This window comes from Lygodium microphyllum, chromosome 8, assembly GCF_053477565.2.
Source record: "Lygodium microphyllum isolate KBCC chromosome 8, Lygodium_microphyllum_v1.1.10, whole genome shotgun sequence".
Classification (NCBI taxonomy): domain Eukaryota; kingdom Viridiplantae; phylum Streptophyta; class Polypodiopsida; order Schizaeales; family Lygodiaceae; genus Lygodium; species Lygodium microphyllum.
The window spans coordinates 76,228,658-76,247,965 of record NC_141142.1 but is presented as its reverse complement, the minus strand read 5'-3'; positions in this window follow the sequence as shown (position 1 = coordinate 76,247,965).

The following is a 19,308-nucleotide window of genomic DNA, read 5'->3' as shown; positions in this document are numbered from 1 at the left end:
TATGCATGGTGGCTACTGAAAATATATAGAATACTTCTCCCCTTTTAGGCACTTTTAAAACTTGTGCTTTTACTAGCTCCTATTTCACATCATCAAAAGCTATCTTACATGGGTCACTCCATACAAATAGAGAGCTAAAGGATAATAGATTCGTTAGTGGCAACGTTCTTTCTACCATGGCATTTATGAATCTCCAGTAGTACCCTATGGATGATAGAAGTTGTGCACTTCCTTTGGAGTACATGGCAGACTCATGGAAACTATGGCCTTGATCTTTTCAAGGTTAGTCGCAATCCTTATTGAACTAACCACATGGCCTAGCAGTAGCCCATAAGGCACCCCAAAGATGAACTTCCGTGGGTTAAGAGCTATGCATCATAGTTTGCAGCACTTAAAACACTTCCTTAAAATAATCAAGTACCTTTCTCTTATGGTGGTTGTACCTAGGTCATCAATAAATACTTTCCACTCCTCTGGGGGGATGTCACCAAAGGTCTTGTCTGCTGTCTGTTCCTGTGAACCAGGTGCATTGCATAAACCAAAGGCCATCACATGGTACGCAAAGGTACCGAAGACAGTAATGAAAGTTGTTTTGAGCTTATCTTCTTCTGCAATTGCCATATGGTTGTATCCCGCAAATCAATCCATAAATGAATATATTTCCCTACTCGCTAACTGGTCCAAAATCCAGCCAATAAAGAGCAATAGGTAGTAGTCCTTAATTGTCTGCCTTATTCAGCTCTCTAAAGTCTATTTCTTTGTAAGCTATGAGATCATTAAATTGGCTATGGTTGCTTGGCATTTTAGTCTATTTCTTTGTATTTTCAAGCTATGGTTTCTTGGCATTAAATTGGCTATGGTTTCTTGGCATTTTAGTCTATTTCTTTGTATTTTCAATTTAATGGTTTCCTATGGGAATTAGGTTCTTTTTACAAAGCCACTTCTTGGAGAGGCAATCCACCTGGTGTTTCTATTGAAACTAGACTCTAGATAGGAGATAGGAATTCCAAATCTAACCTAAGTCTAGCTCTGTGAGATACTCTAGTTAGAAGGGAAGGGATTCCTAAGGAAGAAGGTGATCTTTGTCTGCAATTTGGAGATTGGGAACTATAAACTCAAGAGGCGTAATGACCTCGATTCCAAACACAAGCTTGTAAGGATTCATGCCTATTTCCACCATCATGAAGGATGTGTAATAGGCCCCTAATGCCAGTAGGAGCTTGGTATCCCAATCTTTCCTATGATGCTCTACCAACTTTGTAAGAATTTTGAACAAGGTCTTCTTTGTGGATTTGGCCACCATTTGCTTGCAAATAGTAAGGAGAGGATTTCTTATGAATTACCATAAAGAAGGATGTCATATGTTTGATGACCTTATTTACAAAGTGACTTCCTCTATCACACACCAATTCTACTAGGCAACCATATTGGGTGAGGATGTCCTTGAATAGGCACTAAGCCAGTTCTGATACTGAGCTCTTTGAAAGTGCCCAAGCTTCTATCCACTTGGTATAATAATCTATTGTGTAGTGAGGATATACCTAGTTTTGATGTAAGATGTGCAAGCTTGATAGTCCCAACAAATTCTAGTCCCCATTTCTAAAAGGGTTCCAATGGCAAGGTTCGATGAAGGGTAATCTATCTCGGGAAAGGGGCTGACCAAGCCACTAGTAAGAATCAAGTTTTTTATCAAGTTAGTAGACATCTCCATACATGGTAGGCCACCATAGTCCTACTTGGCTAAATTTTCAAGATAGTAATATTAGTTGCCAAGTGGCCTCCAACAATGCCATGATGAGCTTCATCCATTAGAGCATCTTTCTCCATATGGAGAATGATACATTGCAAAACGCCAAACAACGTCTTCTAATATGTAATACTTCCACACAATTAAACATTATTTGGTTAGTTCGAAAGTTAGTTAGTCAATTAATAAGCTAGTAAGGTTACTAATTGAAGTAAAAAATAACTAACGTTAATAACTAACAGTTTATTATTTTTATTAAAAAATCGAGAATCATAACTCGATATTTTTTCCAGATTGACAAAGACTATAGCCACTCATCACGGAAGTTACCACACCTGAACAAGAGTTATGAGCCATATTAGTCACTAGTGTTAATGTGTATAGTATGGATGGTAAAAAAATATTAGATTTTTGGGCAAAACTAGCATATTTTAGATATTTTAGATATTATTTATTGTAAATATCCTAAAAAGCTATGAAAATTTCTAGAACTGGATGTCATGTAAAAAAAAGTAAGTGGTTTTTTTCAGCTTGTTTTGGAGATTTAATACAAAAAGAAGGATTGGTGAAATCGTACACATCGCGATCGCAATTTACAAGCAGTAAACAACACTTTGAATAGGGAGAAGAAGAAGAAGTGATCTTGAAGATTTCTTACTAAGTCTCTTGAGGTTTTACCCCCCTTTTGGAGCCAACAAAACTAACAAATTTGTGATTTGAGCATCAGATTGCTAATTTTTCCAAGATCCTCTCCATAAAGAGCTCTTCTTCTTAGTCATAACACTTCTTCTCTTCTTTAGCTATAAATATAAGGCATGGGGAGCAATTAGAGAGGCATAAGCAGACCCCGAGAGGCTACGAGAGAGAGGTAGAGAGAGAGAGGTAGAAGGATACCCCTCCAAGAAGCTGCAAGAAGGAGCTTGAGAGAGAGAAAGGAGTTACACCGAGATGCTGCTGCGAGGGAGAGAGCTAGCTCAATTCCCCCTATCTCTATTGCGAGCAACAGATACATGATTTGCACGTAGCAGATGGAAGAAGCTCCCTCTTTCTCTCTTTTACTCATAAAATTGCATACGACTCGTGAGAAATTAAAAATAGAATAAAAGAGAGGGTAAAGTAAGATGAAGCGACACAAGTTTGGGTACAATCTCCCCCCGACATGAAGTGGGCAGCTCCCTTCATGCCATATTTATAATAATATTATCAAATCTTCTTTGCCCAAGATTTAGGCCCTTTACAACTACTCTTTGCATAAAGAGTTTGAGTGTATTGGAAAAGAGATAGAGTATTCTGAATTAATGGATGCTAGCAGTTGTACACCCCACAACTCTCTATTAATATTTTATTGGACATATCTTCTAAAAATCTATTTTGCTAATAAATATTTATATAGAGGCTATGCGCACGCTTTATAAGAAATAGCGGTGCGTCTAATACAATAATCTAATAATTGCCAAATAAATTCTTGAGGAAATAATCTTTAAAATGCTTGCATGTGGCGTGCCTTTCCAATTCACCTTGCTCTACACATCAGCTACCAAAAATTCAGAAAATCATGTTAGAATAATAACCAACTAAATAATTGCAGCTAGCCACATAAATCAAAATTTGGAATTCCATACAAAAATTAATTCACGAAGACGTTAATGGCTGTTGCTCCAATGATAAACAAGACCTTTCTTTAACAAAAGAGTTAACGGTAAAGCAAGCAATGAAAAGTTTCTAGCAAATTTTTTATAAAAGCTAGCTAGTCCTAGAAATGAACAAACTTCATGTACATTTTTAGGTGTTGGCCAAGACTTAATTGCTTCAATTTTACGTGGATCTACCTGTATGCCTTTGGCAGACACGATAAGACCTAAATATTCTATTTCAGATTGAAAGAAAGAACTTTTGTCAGGGTTAGCATATAGATGGATATGTAGCAATAAACAAGTTGCTCACATCCCTAAGATGTTTACTTGTGACACCATCTACAATGTCCCTGAATTTACGATTTTCCAATGCATTCTTGACCATATTCTTGCTTAGGACTTTGGCAATAGTATCATTCTCTGCATGAGGGAACATATTTCTCATTGTAGCAGATTGAGCATATATCCGTCTATGATATTATCCACTTCCTTTGGTTAATTTGTGAATTGGTTTAACTAATCAAATACACGGATGTAGTGACAAGGTGGGAACGAGTTCTAAGTCATATAGTATGCTCTATCAATAATTGGATATATGATTTAAGCAAGTTTTCAAAACTAAGCGAGTAATGCCTCTACCAAAACCATTTCACATGAAGAAGGCTCAAAAACAAATAAATGAGAAAGTTTTAGAACTAATTGGTGAGCCAACGCATCTGGAAAATACACACATATTGAAGTATGATTCCAAAGAAGTTGCATTTGTATTGAATGCATCCAACAGCTTTGTATTGGATATATATAGGGTTCAGATTGCTATGGTCAACTTCTACAATATATCTATGAACACAATATTAGTGAATTTGGGAATCTCCCAATTCCCATTTTTTGAATATTAAAAAGATGGCACACAGATAACATGCCCATAAGTTTCTCAAAACCATATGATCTAACCTATCATTGGAAAACACTTGAAAAATGGAATCTATTGAGCTATAAAGCGCTTGATTTGAGTTGTAGTGTTCAAGTTATGACAAATCCAAATATTTGACCACATGTCCCAAACTTATGGAAAATTGCCATATTCCTCAATATAGTGTTTATGGAAGAATGTAGAGGCAAACTTAGGTTTTTTCTCAAACTTGATGAGAGTGAGATTATTAAGGGGTAAAAACTTGAACGTGTGAGTATAACACTTATGAATCGAGCATTGGATTCCAACATCGATGAAAACCATCCTTTATACTTCAGTGTACAGTCAGAGAATTAAATATGGTGGCTTGCAGCATTTGAAGTACCAAAGGAGGACCATGAAGTACTTAAAGTTTTTTTTAACCTCACTAATATACCCACTGTTATTCAATAGCAAAATAATGGAGCAATTTTACACATCAAGGGGTTTGGGGACTATCAAGCTGAATGGCATCTTGCAAGTGATTTAAAAACATTGAAATGTATGTTTGGTTTATCAAATGCAGCAAATGCAAAATTTCCGTACATATACTGCATGCAAACTAGAAAGAAAGGGAAAGATGGAAAGAAAGAATGGCTTGCCAATGCAGGGCAACAAGGTGCTCCAACACGTGATCAAAAAGTCATGAGAAATGGAATGCTAGTTCCAATGGATCCAAATTGGCGCCCTATTTTGGAAATACCACTAACAAGGGTTCACTTTTGCACATTGCATTGTTTGGTTAGAATAATTGAGAAGCTAGTATATGAATATATATGCTTTGCATACAAGATGCAGCTTGTGTCAGAAGCTGATGCTACATGCAAGAAGGTAGAACAAGTCCTCTCTAAAGTTGGATTGCACAGGGGCCAAGTAGAAATAAAAAAGGACGAAAAAAAATCGTGAAAGAGTGAAAATATCCCTTGTAAACCATGCTTTGGTGGACCCAAGGCTAGGAAATTTATATCTCCACCTCAAGATGAGAAAGGCAATATACTTGTAAAACAACCAAAGAAGTATGAAGCATGGAAAAAGTTGCACCTTGCTGTTCTAGATTGGAGCAATGGGGGACGAACGAGGATTGCTAAGGCAAAAGTGTGGATATACCTAGATAGATTAGCAGCTCTCTTACAAAAGTTGAGGTTTAGGGATGGTGATGCCAATACATTTAAAGAGACAGTTGCTAAATTTCATAAGTCCATAGTGGAGGCATGGACTACAAATAGTATAACACACTACATGGTCAGTATTGTCACCACTACAAACAAATATCATCATTTGGAATTATTTTGTGTTTCTAATATCTCTTATTGTGCGGCATATACTTGAAGCACATGGTTCATACTTTTTAGATCAAGGAAGTTTGGCAGTATGGTCAACTCAAGGCATGGAACGATCTCATTGGCAAGCTCGTTGTGCTTTTCAAAAGGCTACTGATCATGGATGTGGCATCAATGATTCCAATTCTATGAGGCAATTATTACAATGGTGGTATAGGAGACTAGAGATACGATACGAGGAAAAAGAAAAGAAGTCCAAAATCTCTCAAGTAGAATTTATAAGTAGGGCAATATATGAAGTGGAAAAAGCAAGATATGAAAACAACATAGCTAGACAACACCACGCAGAATGGTTGGCAACCCAAGAGAGAGATGGCAAGAAATGGAGACCTAGATAAAGATAATACTTTTGATGCATTTAGAGTCCACGAGAGAGCATAGGTATCCAGGATATGACACATCAATACTCCTATCTTTAACATGAGATGTCTTGCAAATTTTGTTTAAAATTTCAAAGGTCACTATGTTTTTCAAAGTTGATTTCAAACTATGTTTTTTAATTTTAAAGTTCATTTACACTATAGTAACTTTAAAAGTTTCGTACTTAAGTCAAGTCTCTCCTTTCATTTTTTCCCATTACTCTGCACTCTACCCTCCACCTTTCTATCCTTCATTATCACAACCATGGCACGTTCCAAGCTTCCTATCAAGAAGGCGCCTGCAAGAGCAAGAGCTCAACACTCTTCCGAATCTAGTGAGCGTACTGTGAGTGACAAAGGTCCTTTTGTGGCCGACAATGGTGGCCCTACTGCAACTAATAATGGTGGTGCTACTATGTCCAACAATGGTGGCCCTAGTGTGGTTAATAATGATGGTTCGCCATTGTCCAAAAATGGTGGTCCACGTGCTCCAGTTGCTCCACCTCTCCCACTATTGCTCCAGCTAGTAATACACGTCCTCCAACACACAAGAAGCGAAGATGGAGACCAAGCACAGCTGCGCTATGTGAGATAAGGAAATTCCAGAAGAGTGTCAACTTGATTATTCCTAAGGCACCATTCTCTAGGTTGGTGTGAGAAATACTACAAGATCTATAGTTAGGGCATCATCACAAGTTCTTTTCAAGGAACCAGGCAAGGAATGTGGGGCAATGGTCAAGCCAAGCCTTGCTTGCTCTCCAAGAAGGAGTTGAGAGTTACTTGATTGATCTAATGGGTGATTCTTAAGTTTTAGCCATTCACGCTCGACGTATCACTATTAAGCCCATAGATATGGTTCTTGTTTGTAGAATCCGCAACAACAAGGATACATTTAATCTTAATGTCAACAATATGCTTTGAGAAGCTACCTTGTAATTGGATCTATGTTTTTAGCTCAAGTTTGGTTGTAGATTGTAAGGAGCTTAGTTTTGGTTTATCTTTCCAGTAGACATTCAAGTATTTGATAGTACTGGTCTACAAAATGGAGATAAATTTTGCCTAGCTCTAGTTGTACTTCGTGCAATGCACTATCTACCGTGTATTTCATGGTTTTGTAATGCCAAATCTGATATTTGTTATTCTATTTTGCCATGATTTGCATTGTGCGTATTTCCAAGTTTCTAATTTTGAAAGTAGTTTTGTTAAGGATAAATTCAATGCGCAATCATGCACACATCAGTGATCAATTGTAAATGGGCTGATGTACTATATCTTTACTGTATTTGGCAATTTGGCAAGACTATATCTGATATGCGATATTCCATTTGACCCATGACTTATTTTTTGTGAATTTTTAAGTTTCTAATATTTCACATAGTTTGGTTGACAACACATTTAGTATGCAGTTGCGTACACTCGGTGCGATGGTGAGTTTTTATGTTATCAGTGAAGTATAATCCAATTAATGCATTTTCAAAAAATGATTGAATCGCCAATTTAAAAATTGAAATCTGGTGAAATGTCACCCACATGCCGGGCATCATAAAAACTCATGGATATTTAAAAATTGGCCCCATCAAAATTCTCTAGGACACCTGTCTGGAGGCTGGTATCTGGGGTCCTAAATCCCCAAACGCGAGCCTCCGGATAGGTGTCTAGAGACTTTTGATGAGGCCAATTTTTTTTTTTGGTAGTTGATGTACCCTAGAGGAGTCCACATGTAAAATTTCACGTCAATCGGATCCCTGGTCATATATTTCCAAAGCCTGGATATATTAATCCAAATTTAAGGGTTTTTTGAAAGTTCTACTATAAGTTTAAAGTTTCACCTCATTTTACACATTTTACTTTTGATTTTTGGATTTCCTCTCCTAGAAGACATGGCACGCACCAAGCAAGCGGCCCAAAGACACCCCTAAAAATCCTATGCAGAGACCACCTCCCCCAGCTCCACCACCACCATGCCAGCATCGCAAGCGTCGATGGAAGCCAGGCACATTGGCTCTTTGTGAAATCTGCCATTACCAGAAGATCACACACCTCCTGATACCAAAGGCTCCATTCCATAAGTTAGTGCGTGAGATTATGGATGACATATTCATTAAGAACAGCAGGAGGCACTTCCCAGATGGAACACGCTTGCAACAACCCGATCGTTGGACTACCCAAGCCCTCCTTGCACTATAAGAAGCTACCAAAGCTTACATCATCGACTTGTTCAGAGACTCGATCTATGCAGCAATACATACAAGAAGAGTCACCGTCACCAATAGGGATTTGTGGATAGTGAGATTCTTCCAGCAATGGAAGGATAGTCCTCGCGGAGATCAACAACGATAGGGGTGTACTACCAAAACATATACAAAATGTAGCTTTCAAAGAGATTTTGTAAAACCCTAGTTGTAATGGATACCATGTAAAATGTTGTGGATATGAATATAATTTTTTTTGTGCATCTTATTTTTGTTTATTCACTTGTTATTTGTTTTATTTATCTCTTTGAGTTATCGTTACATGCGTTCAAATGAATACATATTGCGCATGAACTCAATGAAGCACTATGTATTAAATTTAGGATATGAATCGTGTTGCGTATAAATCTGATAAATAAACGTAATATTCAAGTAAAAAACAATAATAAACAACGTCTATGACAAACTACATTGCACGCAAATCCAACAAATATCGGTTTTCATTACTTCAAGAGAAGATTACAAATTACATTACATTGGTGATGAGATATCATTTGGTACTAAGTACATCTCTCTCCTAGGCTTCTTTGAGCTAGACTCCCCATAGTCAGAGCTATTCTTGATCATAGGCAGCAACACATTTTGCCCTAGTAGTAGATAATAAGTAGAGGAGCTTCGAATGTCGAAGCAACACTACTTTCTCCAAGCTAGAGTTCGTTGGGATGGTCTTAAAGGGCCCAGCCTTTGTTAGTGCCCTCAACTTCAAGAAGTTCTCAAAAAAAGCCAGAGAGCATGTCTTATGGAATACAAAAATGTCGCTCACAAGCTGGCCGATATACTCCTTTAATGCCGAGTCATGCACCTTTCCTTGGCTACTAGATCGGCCACCTTATCTAGATGACAATTCATCTATATAGACAATGTCCTGCATCACACAAGTTCAGTGTCAGATTCACTGTGTCAAACTCACTATGCATGGAGTATGGTAAAGATATGTACATCGGATTTGCGTCAAAATTTACTTGTAGGGTGTCACGATTGTGGGAGAGAAGGAAGGAGTCTCACTTGTAGCTTTCTTGCTTGCACAATGGGGGAATACACACAGAGGTGGAGGCTGAAAACAGTTTTCCTCTTCTTAGTTGTGTAAGCCAAAAGAACTCTAGTACAAAGAAATAGAAGAACCCTATATATGGGTCTCAAACCAAACTCAACTAACTAAGGTGGCATACTAACTGAGCCACGAACTAGAGTAGATAAGGATAGCTAACATGTAGCTATTATTCATGGGCGGTGTACCAACCGCGTCTGCAACTGACAAGTCGGTGACATAAATACACAACGGTCACCCTGGCGTATCACGAGTGGAGCTCGATATCTCAACACTCCCCCTCGAGCTCAATCCCAATTCCTGCACACCAAGCAGGTCTCTGAACTTGCGCAGCTTCTCTGCGCCCAATGCCTTCGTGAATATGTCAGCTACCTGATCCTCTGTGCTGACATAAACTAGATCAATAAGACCTAGTAAAACCCTCTCTCGCACATAGTGATAATGCATCTCAATGTGCTTTGTTCTAGCATGATAGACTAGGTTATTTGCCAAGTCTATACTACTCATGTTGTCACAATAAATGACAACTGGCCTATCTGTAGACTGATGCATATCATAAAGTAGCTTATGCAACCAAGCTACCTCACATGCAGCCATTGCTGCGCCCCTGTACTCAGCCTCTGTGCTCGACAAGGCAACTGTAGGCTGTTTCTTGCTGCTCCAAGTGACTGCAGCACTTCCAAAAGAGAACACATATCCACTGGTAGATCGTCTATCAGAAATACTACCAGCCCAATCAGCATCAGTGTATCCATGCAACTGTATCTGAACCCCAGTCTCATAAAATAGTCCATATTGCAATGTGGACTTCATATACATGAGTATGCGTCTAGCCGCATCCAAATGCGGTTTCCTTGGAGCCTGCATAAACTGACTTACCAATCCAACAGCATAGCTCAAATCTGGCCTGGTAATAGTCATATAAATCAAACTTCCTACTATGCGTCTGTACATAGTAGGGTCTTCTAGAAGCTCACCTGTATCTGTGCTCAGCTTCACATTCTGCTCCAAAGGAACTGAAATAGGCTTACAGCCTGTCATCCCATATTTGGACAGCATGTTCAATCCATACTACCTCTGCAAGAGCTGTATCCCACTTGGTGATCTAATCACCTCAATGCCCGAGAAATAACGCAGCTCTCCCAAATTCTTCATCTCAAACTTCTGCTTCAATAGCATTTTCACATGAAGGATATCTTCATCACTGTCACATATCATAATCAAATCATCAACATAAATGACAAGTAGCATAATACCTTTCTCTATTTTTCTCACATAAAGTGAGAAATCTACCTTGGAAATCTGAAAGCCAATAGTGACAAGATACTGTCCTATCTTGTCAGACCATGCTCTAGGTGCTTGCTTCAAGCCATACAAAGCTTTCTTCAACCTGCAAACAAACTCAGGATGAACAGCATGCACATAACCTGGTGGCTGCTCCATATAGACCTCTTCTTGCAAATCACCATGCAAGAAGGCATTCTTTACATCCATCTGATGTAAAGACCATCCCTTTGATGCAGCCATAGCAATGACTGCTCTTACGGTTGCCATCCTTGCAACCGGACTGAATGTTTCTTCATAGTCAATGCCATATATTTGTGCATACCCCTTGACTACTAATCTTACCTTGTATCTATTCACAGAACCATTTGCATTGTGCTTCACCTTATAAACCCACTTACAGCCAATTGCACTTTTACCTTTAGGCAAAGGTACCAATTCCCATGTAGCATTTGCTTCCAAGGCATCCATTTCTTCATCCATGGCTTTCTCCCATTTTTCTTTTCCCATGGCTTGCTCAAAAGAAGTGGGTTCTGGTTCCTGTATCACTTTAACCATATATGCATAGTGAATGGCTGTAAATCCATCATATTTCAGCCTATCCACAGGATACCTAGCTCTCGTGGACCTGCGCAAAGTAGGTTCACTCCCAGGTGCTCTCAAAACATCCCTGGTCTTCCTTACTCCAGGTGTAACAATAGAAGGGATACCCAACTCATCATCAATGCTCTATTCTGAGCCACTGGATTCACCATCCACATAAGAGTGACCTGCATTCACATCAAACATGGGCTGATCTACCTTCTCTTTTCCTTTTCGTGATACCTGCATACCACTATCTGCATTGCTTTGAGAAGATTCTCCTGATCTCAATCTGCCTGTCCATGGCAAAGAATGTGAACCACTGCTAGAGGACGCTCCAGGTCCACTAATATTTTGTGACTGCTGCTGTGAATTCTGTGCAGCATTACCATTTTGTGCATCTACATCATCAATCACATTTACTGGTTTATACCAGCTACTCATCTCATCAAAAACAACATCTCTGCTCACTGTAAACTTACGACTAGAAGGGTTATAGCATCTATACCCTTTTTGCTGCAGAGAGTAACCAATAAAGATGCACTTCTCAGCTTTTGGATCCAACTTGGATCTCAACTCATCTGGCACATGTACATAGGCAATGCAACCAAAAATTTTCAAATGAGAAATATCTGGTTTCCTACCAGTATACCTCTCCTCTGGAGTCATTCCATGTATTGCTGCAGTGGAAGTCCTGTTCATTATGTAGACTGCTGTAGCAACTGCTTCAGCCCAATAAAAATCTGGCAGGTCTTTTTCATTGAGCATGGCACGAGATACCTCTCCAATATGCCTGTTTTTTCTTTCTGCAATTCCATTTTGTTGTGGGGTATGACTGCATGAATATTGCTGCTTTATGCCATGCTCCTGCAGGAACCTTGCAAACTCATTTGAGAGGTACTCTCCCCCTCCATCTGACCTTAGGCATTTTATCTGCAGGCATGTTTCTTTTTCAACCATAGCTTTAAGAGTTTTGAAATGCCCAAAAACTTCACTTTTCTTTTTCATAAAATACACCCAAACTTTTCTGCTATAGTCATCAATAAAAGTGACAAAATAATGACAGTCTCCAAGAGATGCAGCTTTAGTAGTCCACACATCAGAGTGGATTAATTCCAATGGCTTCTCACTCTCTTGAACATGTCTAGGAAATGGTTTCCTTGCCTGTTTTCCAAACTGACAGGCTTCACATACCTTATGCATTTCTGCAACCTTGAATTTAGGCAAACCTGCAACAATATTTTGGGCCCGCATTGATTTAAGTCATTGTACATTAACATGACCAATGCGTTTATGCCAGATATCAATATCTGCAACTACACCGGTCCCATGTGCAAACATTGCTGCACTCAATTCAGGCATGTCTGCATCCAACATAAACATTCTGCCCTTCTTCTTTCCTTTTGCTATCAAGCGACCTTTATTTTTCATATCCTCAACAAAGCATCCATGAGGATTAAATCTGACCTGCAAGCCCTGTTCAACCATTTGACCAACAGAAACTAGATTCTTGGTGATATTCGGGACATGAAATACATCGGACAGGTATTTCTTTTTCCCATCCTGCATAGACAAAGGAATTTTTCCAATCTGCACAATAGGATGTGCAGTATCATCACCAGTCTCCACAAATCCTGGTTTTTCCATTTTCCTTGCATCCTCCATCCATTCTGCATGACCTGTCATGTGGTTTGATGCACCTGAGTCAACATACCATACATCATTGCTTTCTTCTGCACTTGTCACAGAATTGTTCATGTGCTGCACCATAAACAAATGCTCATTTCTGTCATCACCCTGTCTGCTAGAAGATGCATAATTCCCTTGTTGCAGTTTTCCATTCATGATGTCATTCTGCTTTTTATAGCAATCTTTAGCCATATGACCCATTTTACCACAGTAGTAGCATTCAACATTGCTGTTTGCATTTTGGCCTCTTTGCCATCCACCACAACCTCTTTGGCTCCCCCTGCCTCTAGAGTTACCACGTCCTCCTCCATAGGACTGGTTTTCTTGAGTTTGCTGCATATTCTGATTTCTACCACGGCCTCCAAATCGGCCTCCTCTACCTCTGCCTCTACCTCTTCCAGCATTTGAGTAGAAGACAACTTCTTTCGAAGTTCCTCCTGAAGAAGATGCACCACCATTTCTCTGCTCCTCAGAAATTAGAAGAGCAATCAACTCCTCAAAATCATGAAATCTTTCACGAACTGAAATGGATGTTCGAAACTGTGCATAATCCTTTCATAGACCATTCAAGGTCACAGAAACTAAATCATCATCTTCCACTAGCGACCCAATAGAAGCAAGTGCATCTGCAATCTTCTTCACCTTCATGTGGTAGTCATTGATGCTCATATTTTCTCTTTGCACATTATGCAACTCTTGCTTGAGCTGCATTTTCCTGGCTTGCGTATTTGTGCTATACATTTTTGACAAAGTATCCCATGCCTCCTTTGGCGTACTTGCATCCTGAATATGCACAATCATAGAGTCTGAAATACTGATAGACAGCCAGTACATAACTTTCCTGGCTCTCTCATGCCATGCTTTGAATGCCTGCATTTGCTATTGATTGGAAACATCAGGAAGAACTGGTTCTTCTTCATTTCCTGCAACAAATTCCCAATATCCTTTTCCCATAAGGAAATTCGTCATTCTAAACTTCCATGCTTGGAAGTTGTTCTTGTCAAGCTTTTCAGTTACAATCTGTGAAAGAGAATCATATGCTATTACAGAACACTGCAAAAAATTCTGTCACTGTAAAAAACACAGTTTCACCCTCACAAGGGCAAATCTGCAAAACTGGCGAAAGTGGTATTTGACCACACAGTCACTTCCTAGTGACGATTTTGCATAAACAGGAACCAAGGATGATTCTGTAACTCCCAATGTCTCTGCACATAAGCATACGATGCAATTTCTGTGGTAACTTTTCACCGACCTGAGTGCGTGCAAAAAACTTCCGCCTCCAAAACAGGCCCCGAAATGGCCTCAAATCAAAAAAATAGGGTCGCCAAGGGCTAAAGCCCTATCCCGCAGTATATACTGCCCTCTTGCTTCACCGCGAAGGGCGTCTCAACCTGAGACAATGCACTCTTGCAATTTCCAGCTGTGCTACCTGCAGAGATCTGCTCCCAAAACAGAAAATGAAAGCAACACTGCTCCTCTTACCAGAACACCGCGAGCTTGGCTTGCTTTGTTGAGCTCCTTACCACGAACAAGGCTCTGATACCATGTCACGATTGTGGGAGAGAAGGAAGGAGTCTCACTTGTAGCTTTCTTGCTTGCACAATGGGGGAATACACACAGAGGTGGAGGCTGAAAACATTTTTCCTCTTCTTAGTTGTGTAAGCCAAAAGAACTCTAGTACAAAGAAATAGAAGAACCCTATATATGGGTCTCAAACCAAACTCAACTAACTAAGGTGGCATACTAACTGAGCCACGAACTAGAGTAGATAAGGATAGCTAACATGTAGCTATTATTCATGGGCAGTGTACCAACCGCGTCTGCAACTGACAAGTCGGTGACATAAATACACAACGGTCACCCTGGCGTATCACGAGTGGAGCTCGATATCTCAACATAGGGCCCCTAAGGCATCTGGAGTGTGCACATCAAATTTTTCCAGGATCAGGCCCCCAGAGTTGCCCTGGCTAGAGGCTTGCGTCTGGGGGCCTGAATATGTGTGTAGCTCTGGGGGCCCGATCCCAGCAAAATTTGATGTGCACACTCCCGAGGCCTACATACAGATTCAGGCCCCTAGATGTGAGTCTCCAGCAAATTTTACTGGGATCAGGCCCCCAAAGCTGCCATGGCCGAAGGCTCACATCTAGGGGCCTGAATCTGCCCCCAAAGCTGCCCTAGCTTGAGGCTCGCGTCTGGGGGCCTGATATGGACAGCTAGGGCAGCTTTGAGGACCCGATCTTGGTAAAATTTGATGTGCATACTCCCGATGCCCTAGAGGCCCTACTGGTAAATTTTGATGCAAATTCGATAACATTAATCCGATAACATTACCTTCTTTGCATCATCTATCTGTTGTTGTAATGGAGCATCCAAGTTTACTCCTACAGCTGGCCACCCTCGTCTCTCTCTTGGGAAGGTACTACGTAGTTGAGTCGAGGTCCAAAAATGCTTCCTTGCAACCGCTCGAACTCCTCATGTGAGATCTCATACTGTGGCGCCGCATTCTCAATTTGCTCTTGGATGCTCACAATGGCAGAGATGTCATCAACATGCATGCCATCATATCGAGCCACATCATCAACATGTGCTAGCGCATCTTGTATATCAAAATCTATAAAATCATCAGGTGCATCACACACCATGATACAATATAGCTCTTCTTCCCTTAGCTCAAAAATTTCTAGTACATCCTGCATAAGTAAATATTCCACCCCCTCGATGATGATAGCATGGAGAGAAGCGAGGGGTGGCTCATCGCTTGTCGGCATCTCAACAGGGCAAGGAGGTGGGTGTACAATGGCTAAGATTTGTGCTACCTCTACTCTCGGATCGAGTGTGATCTCTTTAGGATCCCTGTCGAAATACTCTAGATGTGGCCAAGAGGGTGTGTCAATGTCTTCCTCACTATCCTCTTGCACCTCAGTGCACAAAACATATATGGCAAATGCTGCATCGCGCTCGATGAGATCCATTGTGGCATGGTCCTGGGATGAGATGGGCATTGCTTTGGCATGGAGATACTGTCCCACATGCACGAGGGCTCAATTTATTACCTTTGCATGGCTTGATCTAGCACGTAAACTATATAGGAAATCTATGGGGACCCATCTAAGAGCAGAGTTTGGAATAGAGCAGGTGAGAGGGTTTGCCGCATCACAAAACGATGCTAGTATATTAGAGCTAGGGTCTACGACGGAAATCGAGCTCTCTAGACTCAAGGTCGCGCAAAACCTAGGGTATATCTGGTCTCCTATGTGTGCGTACCATGTGGAGCTAATCCATGTGGCAAAGGTGGGAGTGGTAGCCATGGCACACAAAGAGAGAAGGGAGGAGAGAACAAGTGTAGGGAAGTAGAGAATGAAAGTGAAAATGAGTTTGGAGTTATAGCTTTTATGTATCTAGGGTTTTAAATAAATATTATTTTTTAACACTAAAGTTTCAAATTAAAATTCTTACCTTAGTTTCTTTATTTCAATACTTTAAAGTAACCGTTAAAATTACTCATGCAAAGAAATGCTTCGTTCTACACTATTATATCCTCAAATATACTTGGATCGCTGAGTATATGCAAGTCCAGCTTACAGAAAATATAGAAATTTTTTAAGAAAATGAATCTGAAAGACCTTCAAAATCCCTTGGATCCAATTTAATATTTAATTTTAAGAAATAAGTAGAAGAGATGAGCTATAATATATCATTATGCAAAGACAATATTGGATAGATTATGGAACTCTAGCCTGCAATTTAATTATGATTTTAACCAGCACGATTGACTAATTACAGTATGTATTATCGCACGCTTGGATCATAGTAAACTAAGATTATCTAAATTGAAAGTATTCAGAAGTTTAAAAAAAGTTTATATTCGTTCTTTATATAAAAAATTTTACAAGGATTCCACTATATCAAGGATATGTGGAGAAACACATTGTTTACATGTCATGGATTGCTCACTACGAATCCTTACCTTTCTATTATCTAACGTGAAATAGAAGTTGCAGAGGGGCTCATTGGACATTGATTGGATTTCTTGTCTCAGAAAAGAAATGGGCCAATGGCTCTCTACACTAACCACAAAAGGATTATGACCATTCCACAAGATAACCACATCTATGAGAGCTGTATGCGTCTCATCTCGGGTATCTTGATCCAAGCTGATCCACTCCCCTCGCAAAAGCCATCTTCTATATCGAAAGCGAATGCACAGAGTTTGTCTAGAGATGAAATACGTGTAATAAAAACAAAAATAATGGTAAGTAAATGTAAATAACACAACAATTCATCTAAGCAAGACCTATGTCAAATCAAGGCATTCAAAGTAGTAAAAAAGATTTACCTGAATGTGAGATCAGATTGGTTGACCCTGCATTCAATCCTCTCATCAAAATGTGTTATTTTGACTTTCCAAGACTCACCCAATAGCTGACTCATCCATTCCTTGGATGGACACTTGCATTGATAAGTAATCTTTGTTTTCTTCAAAACATCACATGAACCAAACAAATGTGCAAACAATGAGAATGGAATAAACCAACTAAGATGCACATCTTTGGAGCCTGTGGTGGGTTTCATAGCACTATTGATGTCAGATTTTATCTTGGACTCACATGCTCCTGACAACTCCAAGCTACCAATCAACCATTCACCACTAGATAGTGGCTGCAATGGGACATGCTGCAATCTCTGGCTTTCTACTACATACAATGATTTATAAAAAAAGATATTTTGAGTTGCAAGTTGACTTGCAAAGTTATTATCATAGATCAAAGAACCTATGTCTTCATGCCAAACATGTATCTTACCGCTCAAACATTCCACATTCTGCCATTCATGCAAAGTTGATGGATATAGAGCTATCAGTAAAACAAGATTGAATTAGAACACTGCAAAGATTTTTAAAAACAGCACTGATGCAAAAGAATAAACAATGATAAATTTTAAAAAGTTACTATTTTGTTTATAATTTGCCATGTAGTTCTTGTCGTGTACATAGATTTGTTTGTGCGTATAAACATGTTGGATTAACACTTCTGTTTACTGTACTTGTTCCATTGAACACTTTTCTGAACTCTAAAATTCTACCTTTCCAATGTTTGCTAGGGTTTGCAACATCCTTACACTTGACCTTGAAACTCCCTCAAGTACTTGGGTGCATCAAAATCCAATCCAACTTATAGTACTTATCACAAATCCAATTACTGACACTATCTTTCCTATTGAAAACCTCCACTGCAAGTATGTTACTGATGTTTTTCCTTCGTGAAGACATCTATAGTAACCAAATACAAAAGTTACCTATCAACGTGTGTATAATTTGCAAATGTTCTCTCCAAATCAAATGAAATTTAAATGGAGCAATTTAAAAAAAACATTGTACATGCAATTCTTTTTACAAAGAAGCCAAGAGATGCTGAACAAGAAGTTGACTTATAACAAGACCATTGTACCTTCAGTGACAAATTCCCAGAGTACAAAAACAAAAGAAATATCGAGTCAAAGCATACATATAACTTACATAGGCTTTGTCCAAATGAGTTGAAAATTAACCATGGAGCAATAGGAAAAAGTGGCAATATACCTGTGGCTCTCTTTGCAAAGAAGCCCAAAGATGTTGAAGAAGTTGAGTTTTTGAAAAATCGTTTTTCTCCACCATCTGGGAGTAAAAAAACAAATGAAAACTCAATATGCATATATCTTGCATACATTTTGTCCAAACGAGATAAAATTCAACCATGGAGCAGCAAAAAAACAAAACATATTTGTAACTTTGTTTACAAAGAAACCGTAAGATATTGAAGAAGAAGTTGAGTGTTCAAAAGATCAATGTTCTTGACTGTAAGAGACTCCTAGAGTACCAAAACAAAAGAAATTACATGTTAGAGAATGCACATAACTTGCTCAGGTTTTGTCCAAATTAGATAAAACTTACCATAGAACATCCATGGAAGAGAACAATATAGCTGTAAAGTTTTGTGAAGAAAATCTTAGGGCTTTGGTAGAACAAGCTCTACTCTCATAAAACGTGTGAAACTCACTTTGCGTTTGTGTAGAGGAAATGAAATTTCACAAGGTTATAGATAGGGCAAGCAACAATGAGACCGTAAGATTTTGTTAGGAAAGAAGAAGCGGGGAAAGAGATATGATAAATTTGAAATCTGCCTAAGAAAGAGGGGGAAACTTAAAAGGGGAGAAATGAAAAGTCAAACATAAAAAATTAAGAAAATGAAAATTCAAGTCACAAACTTCCAGGAAGTGTCAACATTGTATTCCCCACATTTCCCCTTATTTTATTGCTGAGGGAAGATTTGGGCCAAGATATGGCTAGAAGATTCATGTTACATGAATCTAGAATCCCAGCTCTCTCATTGGTTAGGCCTATACATCTTTATTTACTCCTTAATGGGCAAAAAAGAGAGTC